The sequence below is a fragment of the Cervus elaphus genome, chromosome 29 (genome assembly GCF_910594005.1).
Source record: "Cervus elaphus chromosome 29, mCerEla1.1, whole genome shotgun sequence".
NCBI lineage: Eukaryota > Metazoa > Chordata > Mammalia > Artiodactyla > Cervidae > Cervus > Cervus elaphus.
In genome coordinates, this window is record NC_057843.1 from 42,674,200 (window position 1) to 42,687,236 (window position 13,037).

The 13,037-nt window shown below is 38.1% G+C and overlaps 1 long non-coding RNA gene across 1 annotated transcript; it reads left to right on the forward strand.

Annotated features, from left to right (window-relative positions):
• The first annotated feature begins 1,706 nt into the window (after nt 1–1,706).
• On the forward strand, nt 1,707–11,466 carry LOC122685811. The gene is made up of 3 exons (XR_006338553.1): nt 1,707–1,850; nt 7,715–7,926; nt 11,290–11,466. It is a non-coding gene; the product is annotated as an uncharacterized LOC122685811 (long non-coding RNA).
• Nucleotides 11,467–13,037: the final 1,571 nt, after the last annotated feature.

Consider the following 13,037-nt stretch of genomic DNA (forward strand, 5'->3'; position numbering starts at 1 on the left):
TAACTCATTGTAGTACATTGCGATAATTGTTATATTTTATTGTTAGTCATAATTAATCTCTTACTTGCCTAATTTATAAATTAAACTGTATCATAGTATGTATGTTTAGGAAAAACAGTATATGTATTGTTCAATACTATCCACAGATTCAGGCACCCACTGAGGGTCTGGGAACATATCCCCTTTGGATAAGGGGGAACTACTATATATACACACATACATATATGTGTATATATATAGATATATATCTTATGTGGTTATGTTACTATATATAAGTATTTTAAATGTAAGTTAGGCCATATTCTAATATACAGTGCTATTTCATCAATAGGAAATATTCATGCTGTAGCATTTTATAACTAGAAGGACCTTGGATTAATTTGTGAATGAATGAATGAATCCTAAATCATTTATGTACCGTCCTTTAATTCCCCAAATATTTATCAAGTGGTTCCCACATGTCAGTTCTGAACTAAATGCTACTAAAGGCAAAACTATTAACATACTTGCTCCGTGACTTCCCAGAACTCGTGATCTAGCAGCAAGATACATGTTACCAAGGAAAGAAGAGGCTTGAGTTCCGTGGGACAATCAGGAATGTTTTGCTGCACAAAACTCTGTGAGAGTGAGGAAGCACAGACAGGAAATGATTTATTCTGGTGGAGAGGGTGTTGGCAGAGAAATCGACGCTGAGGAAGAATGACTTTACTGACCCAGTGACATGGGAACTGGTCTTAAATGACAAGTAAGCATTCAGCACGCAGAGAAGAGCTCATTCAGGATATTCCAAGCAGAAGAAACACTGCATGCAAAGGCAGGGAGCCAGGAGATACCACTGCCCACCCTGGGAATTAAAAGTATAATGGAGCCCAGAGGGTGCAGACTGCAGAGGCAAGAAATGAAACTTGGAAGGTGGGCAGGACCTAAATGTGAGGGTCCTGGGAAAGAATTCAGACTTTATCCCAAAGCCTATGAAATCAGTACAATGTGAGTGTTGTTTCTATAAATACCATTGTGTCTTAGGGGATACCTCGTGCCGCCTGGCAATCCATGGTAAGGACTATCCAGTAGAATATAGACAAAGGGTGGTAAGGATTCTGTCTCCCAGGTCTGGTACTGCCATCCCCATCTTCCTCAACCTGAGCACATGCACACTGGACCCTAAGGAAGAAATAAATATTTCTTTACAGCAAGTTTTAGGCAATTTTCCCAAAGTCATCTTACCTGGAGAGAGGAAGGATTTATGGGGAAGAGAGATTAAATAAGATGAAGCACATAAACCACAGAACATACTGCTGGTTATTGAGTACATGCTCTCAGAACATGTGGGCTGTAATTTTATTATTATTTGACATTTGTGCTACTTTGGAGCCATATAAATTGGGGTTTTCCACCAGTTTTATTGTGAGATAACTGACATACAGTACTGTATACTTTTAAGGTATACAACATAATGATTTGACGTACATCATAAAATGATTATCAGAATAGGTTTAGTGGACATTCCTCATCTCATATAAATACAACATTAACACTGCTTTTTACTTACTATTATTTCTTCATAATAGATTCCCAGAAGTGGAAATTATTAGGTCAAAAGTTAGAAACTCATGCCAGAAAAGCCTGCGTGTAATCATGAGGAACTAGCAGACAAACTTACGTTGAAGGACATTCTACTAAACAACTGCCAATATTTTTTCAAAAATGTCAGTGCCACGAAAGACAAAAGTCAGGGAACTGGTACAGTTTACAAGAGACTAAAGAGACAGAGCAACTCAAAGCAATGAGGGACACAGAAGTGGATCATGGATGAAGAAAAGGACACCACAAAGAAAGCTACTCAGCAACTGGTAAGACCTGCCAACTGACTCTGTATTTGGTAATCGTACTGTATCAAAATTACATTTTCTAAATTTGATACTTCACCGTGGTTGTATAAGAGAATAAAGAGAATATTCTTATTCTTAGGAGATATACACTGAAATATTTATGGTAAAGGGGAAGAATGGTGTGACATCTGGAACTTATTCTCGGATGGTCATCAGTAATGACAATGATAATGATAATAATGCTTATAATACCAAAATAAAATTGAAAATAACAAAGTAAACAATTAGTCAATCTAGATGAAGAATAGAAGTTTCTGCTTTGTAAATCTAAAAAGTTTTCAAAATAAAAAGTTAAAAGTACAAATAAAAATTACAACCATAATTTTGGCTTTAAGTTTATGCCAAATTATCAGCAATGTGTGAGACTCTTTCAATATACCTTCACTAACACTGGTATTCACTTTTAATTTTCACAAGTTTACTCAACTAAAAATAAATTTTAAAATACTTTATGTGTTTATAAGTGAGCTGAATATTTTCCCATATTATTTCATTATATAGTTGTATTTTTCTTGTGTGTCTATTTGTATTTTGTCCCACTTGCCTATGAAAAACCCTTAGAGTTTTTCTTGCTGATTTGTATCTACCCTTTTGAGTAATCGCTACCCCTTTGGAGGGTATCTCTCTTTAAGTAACTATGATCTCCCTAAACACCTTGAGTCATTTCGAGAAAAACAGAAAAACCAGACAAGCTTATAGAATTTCAGAAATTTTGCTGTCCATGGATGGCTGTCAGCACCAGACCAAAGTTTGTATGCACTTTTGAAATACTTTTTTCCCATTTCAGTGTATAGAATCCTGACATGGTTCTCTTTCCAGGACCAGATCATTGTTCAGCAATAAACTTTTTTAAAATTCAGTACTTTTAAAAAAAATCATGAATCACTATGTTGTATACCTGACATTTATATGATAGTGTACATCACCTGTACCTCAATAACAACATAAAGAAAAGTAAATCCTGAGTATACAAATGTAAATGTCCTAGTAACCCATTTAGTGAATGTATGACTGGTAAATGGAATCAAAACACATCTTTGTTATGGTTTCCCACTGCCTCTCGAAGTGCATTCAGTGAGGATAATTCTTGCCAATCACATATGGGAACGTGGGAAGGTTCCATGACTTTTCCTCTTAGGTCAATTTCTGAGGTGCAAACATAGTTTCAAGTCTGAGGCCAAAATGTCTAGCCCAAAATACTGATCAAAACTCTACCTTATCTTTAATGGCAAATATTCCCCCAGCTGGGGAGGGCTTGAGCCTGGCAGCCTGCAGCAGCAAAGGTGGGGAAGGATGCATGGCTGGTTTCTTCTCTCCCCTTTATACCATTTTTCTTTTCTTCTCCTACTCCAGCTGGCTAGCCAGTTTCTGACCTCTTGGGGTTGGAGGAATGGTAAATAAGAAAGCTTTTAATATTTAAAGCTGACTCTTCTCTGGGGACTTTCTTAGGTCCTTTGGAAAATTGCTTTCCTGAGGACCTGTCTTCTATAGGTCATGTTACCTGGTTTGCACATTTCTATGCCTGTTGTTCACTTGTGACTTCTTTTTTTTTTTTCCATTTATTTTTATTAGTTGGAGGCTAATTACTTTACAATATTATAGTGGTTTTTTGTCATACATTGACATGAATCAGCCATGGATTTACATGTATTCCCCATCCGGATCCCCCCTCCCACCTCCCTCTCCACCCGATTCCTCTGGGTCTTCCCAGGGCACCAGGCCCGAGACATACAGATGGCTAACAAACACATGAAAAGATGCTCAACATCATTCATTATCAGAGAAATGCAAATCAAAACCACAATGAGGTACCATTACACTCCAGTCAGGATGGCTGCTATCCAAAAGTCTACAAGCAATAAATGCTGGAGAGGGTGTGGAGAAAAGGGAACCCTCTTATACTGTTGGTGGGAATGCAAACTAGTACAGCCACTATGGAGAACAGTGTGGAGATTTCTTAAAAAACTGGAATTAGAACTGCCATATGACCCAGCAATCCCACTTCTGGGCATACACACTGAGGAAACCAGATCTGAAAGAGACACGTGCACCCCAATGTTCATCGCAGCACTGTTTATAATAGCCAGGACATGGAAGCAACCTAGATGCCCATCAGCAGACAAATGGATAAGGAAGCTGTGGTACATATACACCATGGATGAAACTGGAGCCCATCACTTGTGATTTTGCAGCTCCCCTCTGATTTCCTTCTGCCAGGGTTCTTCACTCTCTAAGTGATCCTACTTGACAGCATCCCAAATGACACTTAGTTGGATCTTTTCCATGTGGCCCACATCTGATCCACTGAAACTGCTTTCATCCACTGATATGACTTCCCTGGTGGTCCAGTGGTTAAGAATCTGCCTTCCAATGCAAGAGACGTGAGTTCCATCCCTGGTCAGGGAACTAAGATCCTGCATGCCGCAGGGCACATAGAGAAAGCCTCTATGCCACAATGAAAGGCCATGAACCACAACAAAGACCCAGTGTGCTCCCCGTGCCCGCCCCCCCAACACACCAACAATGTGAAAAGACAACCCACAGAATGGGAGAAAATTTAATATTTTTTTAAAGAAATAAAAGAAGCTGCTTATAAACTCTTGGTTGGACTATCCTGGTTGATCCCAACACAACCTCTACCTCTGTTCCCCAGGCCACTTTAATATCCTTGGGCAGGAATCAGGCAGTGTACTTGTGTCTCTCAGCCACAATAAAATTGTCATTTCAAGCTCTGAAATGTGTCTTGGAAGCCCTGGAAGGAAGTGGCAGCCCTTCTTCATTTATGTCTCCTCTCCCTACAGGCAGAAATAGGAACTCTCTTTGGCAAAATGGTCTCCAAAAAAAAAATTTAAAAATCCTGTGAGATCCAAGAGTTACTGAAATGGTTCTCAGAATTTCCTTGGTAAATTCTGCATGTGGTGACCTGGCTGTGGAATATCTTATTTGTTGTATTTGTTTATCCCAATGGAACTTGTATTTCAACATCGTGTTACTAGAGCTTTAGATATTCTGCCACATTTAGGAAGGCCATAGTTCAGGGCATTCTCTTCCCTAGATTATGAGCTCTTGGATACCGGGGTAGGTTATTGAAAAATGCCACAGTTGATGCTTTATTTTATCCGTAATTATCTCAATATATAATAGACCATTTATTCTCATTACTGTGTGGCAATGCTATGAATATATCTGGGAAATTAGTATTTGGTCAGTGACACTCTTCCCTCTAGGGTATATCAGAGGTTAACTGTGGCCTCGTATATCTTCCTTGATTCTATATAGAATAAACAGGTGGTTTCTCAAGTCACTGTAAAGACTTGTATGAGGTGTCACAACAAAGCAGTTGACTTCTTTGCAATTTTTAAAACTGTGTAAAAGGTTACGTTCTTTCAAGGAGTTTTTTACTTCTCCCCATTTGTGTTTTATCCCATCTATCTCCTCTTTTTATTTGGCTGATTTCGAATCAGAGAATGTCTGAGCTGGAAAACCATGTCTTCTGAGAAACATTTTGCATAAATTCTGATAATTGTTGTATGAATTTCTATTTCCTCAGGAATGGTGATAAGAGGTAATCTTATCTTTTCTTGAGGCAAGAAAAATAGCAACAGATCCATTCACAGTAGCAACTGGAGATCAAAAATTCTTTTCTGATTATTTCCTGCATTTTACTTTATCATTAAATTATGGGATTTCCTCACAATTAAAACAGAAGGCTTCAAAGCATGACAGATTTTTATTTGAGAATAAGATGACACTTTAGTTAACATGGGGCTTCCCTAGTGGCTCAGACAGTAAAGCGTCTGTCTCCAATGCAGGAGACCTGGGTTGGGAAGATCCCCTGGAGAAGGAAATGGCAGCCCACTCCAGTATTCTTGCCTGGAAAATCCCATGGACCTGGAGCCTGGTAGGCTACTGTCCATGGGGTCACAAAGAGTCAGACACGACTGAGCGACTTCACTTTGTACTTTGTACTTAGTTAACATATAGATTAAAATTCTACAATGAAATTCAATAGGTATTTTGAAAACTTGTCAGCACTTGCTTCATGGATTAACATCCACACTGCCATTTTATATGTGAGAGTTAAAATATTATCTGTATTCTGAATAGTACATGTAAAGTGTTAAAAGACTTGAGTTTTATAAAATCCTGTTTGACAAATGTCAAAATATCATTAGAACATTATTTTAAATGAGAAAAAATTTTCATTCAGACTGAGCTGTAAGTATAATTTTGTTCATTTATTCATTCATTCAACAAAGTATGTAATGAGCACCTGCTATGTGCCAGGCATTGCACTAGGCTATAGTCATGTCACATGGATAAGATGACTATTGCCACTGTTCTCAGGAGCCTATAGTTTAGTGTAGTTGAGAGATAAGGAAATAAATAATTTCTAGGAAGGGTACTCACTGGTTTAGTAAGGCAAACAGGATTCTGCATATGTTACAAGAGCACACAAGAGACACCAAATTGATCCTTAGAAAGTCATGGAGTCTTTCCGAAGGAAGTGATGTGTGAGGTGGGTAAGAAGGGTGGAAAGGCTGAAGCAACTGGATGCCATTCACTCACATACAGCATATAGTATAGGAATTGCATCAGAAATGGAGGTGAGAACATAATTAAATGATCCAGGGACATGCAAATGAACATTCAAGAAGTCCAGAAATAAATCATCATCAAGATAGTATAGTGGGGTGAAAGCAGGTCAGGACACAGGCTGACTTGGATTTAAACCCTGACTTTACCACTTAATAGATGTGTGAAGCTGAACAAATCCTTTAACTTTGCAGAGCCTCAATTTTCCACTGTGCAAAATGGGAACAATGATGTGGGCATTGAAAGGTTGCAGGGAGGATTAAATGGGATAATGCATGTAAAAGTGCCTAGCGTAGCGCCTAGCACGTACTGAGCACTCAAAATGCAGAGGCTGCGTTATTTTGGAAGAAAATCAGGGATTGGGGGAGGATCATTACTCCCAACCAAAGCCAGGAAGATAGGAAGTTTTTTCAGATTTCTTTGGTTGGAGTTAAAGCTAGTAGAATTGGTTTCCTTTTCAGTTGACAAATGAACCAAAAATGTGAATAAACTTGTGGTTGCTCAGATAAAAGCATGAGTCAAAGTTGTAATTTCTGTCCCATGGACATGTTTGTCAACCAGATAGACAGAGTATGGGGATGGTCAGTAGCAAAATTTAAAGCAGACCTGTCTGTCTGCAAACACTCCTGAGCCAGCTTTTAATTCCCTTGTGAAAATGTAAAATTGACTTCTAATTTGGGGTGATCAATTGAATGTACATGTTTACTTTGGCTTTTTCTTGAAACCCAGTAAAATGACAGCAAAGGAATTGCTTTTTAAGGCAGAAACCTACAATGATAATGAGATTAGGAGGGACAACAAGAACAATGAGATTTGGGATTTAGAAGCCATAAAAATAAGAGGTATCCAGTTTAATAGACCCAAGAAAGATGACCCCTTAACTTGCCTCAGAAAGAGCTAGAAAGTACCTGATTACATCAAAGACCTCCCAAAAGACTGGGAATACCTGGTACCTCCAAAAGTGTGGATAAAGGTGGGATTAAAAGCAGGAGGATGGTTTGTAAGTGAGTTTAAGATGTGGTTAGGTCCATAGATCCTCTGTTCAAGGCTGTACAGCCAGATACCTGTTCCTCTCCCAGCCAGGCAGGGGCTCGATGATAAAATAGAATTACTTTGTAGGGAAGACTTGGCACATTTGGGAATGAGATTCAATACCATAAACAGAAACATTTATGAAACATTTATAGCCCAATAAAGTCCCAAATGTTTTACCTCTGTTCTAATTTCAGAGCACCATGGTAATTTCTCTGGGGCATCTGACCACCTTGAGAGAAAGACATCAAGTCATATGGCCCACCCAGAGAACTTGAAGCTGAAGCTGGCAGTCTACAAGGCTCACCCATGGGGTCAGAACTCCTAAGAAGCCTTTTTAGTACCTCACTCCTAAATGTGAATAGACAACCAGCGATTGTCAGACATCTAAGGAAAACCAACTTGAAAGGTAGAGACCAAAACAAGCAAACAAAAAGCAATTCGGAAGAAACTCAGCCTGCGAAGGGATCAGAGAACTGTTATAAATATCCGTAGAGGGATAAGAGGTGATATTGACCCCATGAAACAAGAGCATTGCATTATTTTTTTAAGGAACATTAAGGGAATAGAAAAGGGTACCTGAGGGCTAGCAGAATAAACAATTCAAAAAAACCTTGGAATAATTAAGTTGAGCAAATCTCCCAGATAGTAGAGCAAAAAGACATAGAAGTAGAAAACGAGTTTAAAAAAAATAAAAGAAAGAAAGAAAGTTATAGGACCATAAGATCAACAGCTGTAGGAGAGGAGTCCCACAAAGAGAGACAGGGGAAAATATAGGGAAGGAAATCAATGATAAAATAATCCTAGAAAATTCAAGGAGAGGACACGAGTTTGCAGATTGTAAGAACCACTGAGTGCCCAGATAATAAATGGAATTAGACCCACTTCAAGGCATATTATCATGCAATTTTAAAGTACTGGTGTATTCATTTGCTAGGTCTGCCATAACAAGATACCACAAACTGGGGTAATAGGTACACAATAGTAAGCAAACAAAACTATAAGAACAACACACAAAAAAACAAGTATTAATGTCAGGGAAAATGAAAAGTTGAAAGAAAAGGATATTCATGGGATTCCCTGAGAGTTATCTGTAAATATCACGTATACAGTCATAATAATGTTGAAATAAATATTAATCTAGCCAATGTTGAAAAAGACCCTGATGTTGGCAAAGATTGAAGGCAAAAGAAGAGAGTGGCAGAGGATGAGACTGCTGGGTAGCATCACTGACTTAACAGGCAACTTGAGCAAACTCCGCGAAATAGTGGACAGGGAAGTCTGGAGTGCTGCAGTCCGTGGGGTCGCAAGGAGTCAGACACGACTTAGCGACTGAAAAACAGTCAACATAAACACATTGAAAGAGTGGAGAGATAGAAATAGTGTCTGTATAAGGTGTAAGTGTAGGTGAAGGAAGAAAAAAAGTTAAAATTTCCTATATAAAAATCTGTGGTTATGTGAAAAAAATCAATCTGTACACTCAAGATTAGTGAGCTCTATTCTGTTAGTTCTGGCTCAACTAAAAAAAAAAATCCAACAATCTTGTTCAAATTTCAACTTAGGAGAGCAAACTTAAATGCCAAGTGGGGCTGGGCAAGGAGCTTAAATGAGAGAAGCAGTCTTGGTAAGTTTGAGTAAGAAATTGGTGGGATGTGCCAGACTGAAGCGCCTCGCTCTCACAAGAGCTCTTTTCCTCAGGTGGACTGCCACTGCTTAGCTCTAGCTATGGAAACATGAGACTTGTATCACAAGGTTGAAGGATTTCTCAAGAAAAGCCATATATGTCAATTTTACAAATAGAAATGCCCAGGTTTTTAAAACATTACTTAACACAGAACACATGGGCTTCTCTTGTGGCTCAGTGGTAAAGAATTCCCTGCCAAGCAGGAGAGGCGGGTTTGATCCCAGGGTCGAGAAGATGCCCCGGAGAAGGAAATGGCTACTCACTCTAGTATTCTTGCCCAGGAAATCTCGTGGACAGACGAGCCTAGCAGGCTACAGTCTATGGGGTCACAAAGAGTTGGACACGACTGAGGGACTAAACAGCAACAACACAAAAAACATAACTGTGAGCTATATCTGGTCTATACACTGCGAGCTGGCATCTCAAAACGGATGAAGCTTTTTCATATTCACTAGGAGGGTGTGTGAAAGACATAACAACCCTGAAATTATATTGCACTGAGTTAATTAAATTGGCTCTGATGATAACACTTTTAAACAGTAAACCAAAGAAGGAAGACCTAGAACACCAACAAAACCTCTGGACCTTAACATTTTTCCAAGTCGTGTTGATGTGATAGGATCAAAATTCCTGAACACTTGTAAGATATCAAATGTTGTACCTTTGACTTATTCAGAGAGGAATTTAATTGGGAAGAATTTTATGAATTAATAGAAGATCTAAGGCATCTGCATCATTTAACTCCTACTAAAAAACAAACTTTCCAAAGGCTATTTTTGGTTTGGTGTCAATGAATGACTCATCATTTCTCTTGATTTTCAGACTGATCAGTGGTCCTGTGTCAAATACCAAACAATGTGTTATACTTAAGATTTCTCCTTCCTCAACTATCTAGGTCTGCCCTTGTGCAGACAAGGATTCAAGCAAATAAATAATGAGAAAAATGATTAGTATATTATATAAACAAAGACAGAAAACAGATCAATGGTTATTTGAAGGCCAAGGTGGAGAGAAGATTGATTATAAACAGACACAAAGGAATTTGGGGGGATGATGGAAGTGTTCTAAAACTAGATTTTGGTGATTTGGTGATTGTTGTACAACTGGAAAAATGCATCAAAACTATTGAATTGTACACTTAAAATGAGTGAATTTGATGCTAGGTAAATTATACCCTAATAAAGCTATAATTTAAAAAAAGAATAATGGATGATAAAATTGGTGGGTAAAGTACAAGTATGATGAAAAACATGGTCTTTTACATAGTCTCAAAGTATCACCCTCTAGGTACTTATCAACCACAATGGGGAAAATAGTAACTTTATGGTGGAGAAATCTGGCAGACACTACTTTTAATAAATGATCAGAGTTAATTAACATCACCAGTAAAGGGACAAGTGGATATTACGTGCCTTCTGAAGCGATATACAGAAAAGGATATAACGTGTGGTACTGCCAAACCAAAATGCAGAACCTGAATTTACTCCTGATGAGGTATATGACAAACCCAAGTTGCTGCTGCTGCTGCTGCTAAGTCGCTTCAGTCGTGTCCGACTCTGTGCGACCCCATAGACGGCAGCCCACCAGGCTCCGACGTCCCTGGGATTCTCCAGGCAAGAACACTGGAGTGGGTTGCCATTTCCTTCTCCAACCCAAGTTGAGGGATATTTAAAAAAAAAACTGACAAGCACTCTTCAAAAGTTTCAAGTTCATAAAACAGACTAAGCAATACCCCTGATTGCTTAGGGGTATTGTCACATCAGGAGATGTGACAGCAAAGTGCTACGCGAGAGCCTGTGCTGGATCCTGGTCAGAAAACAGATGTTAGTGGGACGGCTAGCAACATTTGAATAAGGTCTGTAGATCAGTTAATAGCATTGTGTCAATGTTAATTTCCTGCTTTTGATAATTGCAGTGGGATTGTGTGAGATATTAAAATTAGGGAGATAAATAAAAATAAAATAAGGGAAAATAAGATGAAGGGTGTATGTGGAAATCTCTGTACTATTTTTGTAACTTTTGTAAGCTATTTTGAAGTAGTTTCAAAATCAAAAGTTTAAAGGTTAAAAGGATATTTTTACCTTTCAGCTGGGAAAATGGCAATGGACTGATGAGAAATTCATGGTGAAGTAGTGAGGAAAATTTTACCCATTGCTCAGAAAGCACTAAGGATGAAAACAAGTTGATGCAGAGATGTTTTTAAATGGAGAACTACAACTGAATATTATATTAACCATTCTCTTTCCTGCTCCTCCGTTCCCAGTGAAACCATGCTAATTCTGTACTTTTCTTTTTCTACTTAAGAATATATCTTTTTAGTGACTCCTGTGTTACTGAAATAAAACATTTTAAACCTAAAAACTTGATTCTTCTCTGCTTACTATTAAAAGAGAAATCATGGGTCACAATGATGTTTGAAGCGAAACTTGGAAAGGCAGAATCTTATTGACCCAAGAATTTTTAGAACTCAGAGTCTCTTCTGGTTACTCTTCTGTTCAGTTAAAATAATAAAGTGAATGCTTTACATTCTGCTGACCATGGAAGCACATGAACAAGGAGCTAGTGCCAGGTAGGGCAAAGGTCTATGTGGGCACTATAGCTGTTATGTATATGTTATGTATATGTTATGTATATGATTATGTATGCTCCATTTCTGCTATATATATTATAAAATTATATATACATCTATGTGTGTGCATGTGATTAAGATAATGGTCTTTATTTTTTAATTTTAAATTTTATTTATTTTTTGTTGAAGTATAGTTGATTTATACGTTGTGTTAGTTTCAAGTGCACACCAAAGTGATTCAGTTTTTTTCATTCAGTTTTTTTATTCTTTTTCAGACTCTTTTCCTCTACAGCTTATTACAAAATATTGAGTATAGTTCTTTGTGCTATACAATAGGTCCCTGTTGGTTATCTACTTTATATATGAAAGTGAAAGGAAGACAGAAAGTGAAAGTCGCTCAGTTGTGTCTGACTCTTTGCCACCCTATGGACTATACAGTCCATGGAATTCTCCAGGCCAGAATACTGGAGTGGGTAGCCTTCTATATATATATAGTAGTGTGTATATGTTAATCCCTGTTATATTAAATAACTTTACTCTTCAGTGTTCACTGAAAAAGAGCAAGTAGCTCTCCAGGTGAGTCAATTGTTAACTTCAAAGCTTTTATCTCCCAGGAATGTTACCTTCAACTTTAAAGTATGCAAAGACCATAATGTTACAAACATGTTTGTTAAAGAAAATCATAATTGGTTATTTAATCTATAGAATATAAGTGTTATGGGAGATTGTTGTTGTTCAGTCACTACGTGTCCGATTCTCTGCAACTCCAGGGACTGCAGCATGCCAGGCTCCTCTGTCCTCCACTATCTCCTGGAGTTTGCTCAAATTCATGTTCATTCAGTCAGTGATCTAATCCTCTGTCATCCCCTTCTCCTCCTGCCTTCAATCATTCCCAATCTTAGGGTCTTTTCCAATGAGCTGGCTCTTCACATTAGGTGGCCAAAGTCTTGGAGTTTCAGCTTCAGCATCAGTCCTTCCAATGAATATTGAGGGTCAATTTCCTTTAGGATTGACTGGTTTGATCTTCTTGCTGTCCCCGGGACTCTCAAGAGTCTTCTCCAGCATCACAGTTCTAAAGAATCAGTTATTTGGCACTCAGTCTTCTTTATGGTCCAACTCTCACATCCATACATGACTACTGGAAAAACCATGGTTTTGTCTATATGGACCTTTGTTGGCAAAGAGATGTCTCTGCTTTTTAATGCTGTATAGGATTATCATAACTTTCCTTCCAAGGAGCAGGTGCCTTTTAATTTCATGGTTGCAG